The sequence below is a fragment of the Papaver somniferum genome, chromosome 4 (genome assembly GCF_003573695.1).
Source record: "Papaver somniferum cultivar HN1 chromosome 4, ASM357369v1, whole genome shotgun sequence".
In the NCBI taxonomy this organism is placed as follows: Eukaryota; Viridiplantae; Streptophyta; class Magnoliopsida; order Ranunculales; family Papaveraceae; genus Papaver; species Papaver somniferum.
Window position 1 is genome coordinate 127,833,037 of NC_039361.1, and position 3,344 is coordinate 127,836,380.

Consider the following 3,344-nt stretch of genomic DNA (forward strand, 5'->3'; position numbering starts at 1 on the left):
TGCCAGAAATGACAACTTTAAAAGTTTTGTTGAATCCGACTAGGACTACTCGTCCTTCGTGTATTAATTTAGCTGAAACGGAGGCACCCTATGAACTGAAACCTGGGACCTTACATATGCTCCCAATCTTTTTAGGGAAAGAAAATGAAAACCCCTATTACCATGTTAGGGATTTTGAGGAAATTTGTAGTACTCTAAGAATTATAGGCTTAGATGATGATGCTTTGAAACTTAGGTTATTCCCATTTTCCCTGAAAGATAAGGCCAAGTCGTGGCTATATAGTTTGGACTCCGAGTCAATTGAGACATATGAACAACTTACATCTGCCTTATTCAATAAGTTTTTCCCTAGGCACAAAACATCGTCTATTAGGACGCAAATATGCACATTTTCACAACAAGAGGGAGAATCTTTATATAGGTATTTGGAAAGGTTCAATGATTTATTATCCCAGTGTCCTCATCATGGTTTAAAAAAGGTTAGGCTAGTTCAGATCCTTTATGAGGGTTTAGATTATTCCACAACGACCATGGTTGAGTCTCTATGACTGTTGATACGGCGATGGAATTTTTTAATGAATTCGCCGAAAAAACCCAGCAACGGGAAAATAGAAGGGCACCCCAGAAAACAATTCTTTTAAGTAGAGGAAACGTTAATATGGTAGAAGGAGACTATGAATCAGATGCCAAACTTGTTGCTATAGCAAAAAGGTTAGAAGCTTTAGAAGTGGGCCAGACTAGTGGTAGAGTGGAGCCTTTTTGGGAAGGCCAGAATATTGAAGAGAAAGCCAATGCTCTTTATAATAACACTAGATTTGATAACCGTCAAAAGATTGACCCATATTTAGAAACCTATAATCCTGGTTGGAGAAACCATCCGAACCTTTCGTGGTCTAAGGGCCAAAGTCAAGGTCAGTTTAGTAATTCTAATGCTCCCCCAGGTTTTGGCTATACTAAGAATCCTTCAGGACTAGCTCAGTTTCAGAATAAGTCAGATAAGAAAATCCTAAGTTTAGAGGAATCTCTCGCCTTGTTAACTCAGTAAATTGCAAAATTTCAGTTATCCGTAGAACAAAGTCTACAACCTAGTAACAGGACAGGACAAGAAAATAGTCAGGCTATTTCCGAGTTAAAAACCCGGGTTGGTCTGATAAGTGATTCTTTGAGAGAAAAAGGTAAGTTTTCTAGTCAAACACAACCCAACCCTAGAGAAGTTCATGAATTAGGTGCAAAACCATCGAATCAATTGAATGTTGTTAGAACCCTTAGAAGTGGTAGAGTTGTAGACAATAAGGTAACCATGCCCGATAGTGAACATACTGTAGTTCACCCCTCAAAATCTCACCTCTCAGGACCAGTAGCTGAGGAGATTGATAAAGTTTCTGATGATGTGAATTTGGTTCCCGAAAGGTCTGATTTTATGCCTAGAGCCCCATTTCCCCAACTATTAATACCAACAAAAAAGGAGTCGAACTTTAATGACATATTGGAGGTTTTTAATCAAGTTACCATAAACCTTCCTTTATTAGATGCAATTAGGCAAATTCCTGCTTATGCCAAGTTCCTTAAGGATATGTATACGCGAAATCGAAAACTTAGCGTCCATAAGAAAGCCTTTTTAGCTAGTCACGTAAGTTCAATCATTCAGAACACCACAACTCCAAAGTACAAAGACCAAGGTTCTCCTACCATTTCTTGCACAATAGGTAACTTCCGGGTAGAAAAAGCTTTACTTGACTTAGGAGCCAGTGTGAACTTACTGCCATTCCATGTATACTTACAGCTAGGACTTGGTGAAATGAAACTTACTCAGATGACACTGCAGTTAGCTGATAGGTCTGTTAAAATCCCTCGAGGTGTTATGGAGGATGTTCTTATTGAGGTCGACAAGTTTATTTATCCAGTGGATTTCGTGGTCCTAGATACCCAACCTGTCCCTGACCCAGAGAACCAGATACCTGTGATTTTAGGTCGCCCATTTTTAGCTACGTCTAATGCGATCATTAACTGTCGAAATGGTGTGACGAGTTTATATTTTGGTAATATGACTATGGAGATGAACATTTTTAATGTCAGTAAGCAACCTCATAAGCTAGATGACACATGTGTTGAGGAGGTGAACATGATAGAAGCCTTAGTTCAGGAGTCATTACCAACCTCATGAGTTATTATTTACCCAATTTCAGACAGTAAGTGGGTCATCCCTGTTCAGGTTGTCCCCAAGAAATCAGGTATCACCGTAGTCCAGAATGATAATAATGAATTAATCCCAACCCGAGTGACCACGGGATGGCGTGTGTGTATTGACTATAAGAAATTGAACAAGGTCACAAGGAAGGATCACTTTCCTCTTCCTTTTATCGACCAAATGCTAGAGCGATTAGATGGACATAGTCACTATTGCTTCTTAGATGGCTACTCCGGTTATAATCAGATCGTTATTGCCCCAGAAGACCAGGAGAAAACCACTTTTACCTGTCCCTTTGGTACCTTTGCGTATAGACGCATGCCTTTCGGTCTCTGTAATTCCCCTGCGACTTTTCAGCGTTGCATGATGAACATATTTTCTGATATGGTAGAACGGTTTTTAGAGGTCTTTATGGATGATTTTTCAGTATTTGGTTCATCTTTTGATGAGTGCTTGCATCATTTGACATTAGTGTTGACTAGGTGTAAGGAAAAGAATTTAGTGCTTAATTGGGAAAAATGCCATTTCATGGTTGAATCAGGAATTGTCTTAGGGCACATCGTTTCTTCAAAGGGTATAGAGGTAGACAAAGCCAAAATTGACCTTATTAAGACTCTACAGGTCCCAAAAACCGTAAAAGATATTAGGTCATTCTTAGGGCATGCAGGTTTTTAACGTCGATTCATTAAGGATTTTAGCTTGATTTCTAAACCTCTTTGCAATTTGCTTACAAAATATGTTAATTTTGTCTTTGATGATGCTTGCTTAAAGGCTTTTGATAAGCTTAAAACTTTACTCACTACTGCCCCGATAGTCCAGGAACCTAACTGGAACCTACCATTTGAAATTATGTGTGATGCTTCAGATTATGCTATAGACGTTGTGCTAGGTCAGCGAGAAAACAAATTACTCCATGTAATTTACTATGCCAGCAAAACTCTGAATGATGCCCAAATGAACTATACAACTACCGAGAAGGAATTGCTAGGCATCGTGTTTGCCTTGGATAAGTTTAGATTCTATTTATTAGGTTCTAAGATCGTAATCTATACTGATCATGCTGCTTTGAAATACCTTTTGTCTAAGAAGGATACCAAACCTAGATTGATTAGATGGATCCTTTTGTTACAAGAATTTTGTCCAGACATTAGAGACA

The 3,344-nt window shown here is 38.7% G+C and overlaps 1 pseudogene; it reads right to left on the minus strand.

Annotated features, from left to right (window-relative positions):
- Positions 1-372: 372 nt before the first annotated feature.
- On the minus strand, positions 373-472 carry LOC113276777 (annotated as a pseudogene).
- Between the last annotated feature and the right edge of the window lie 2,872 nt (positions 473-3,344).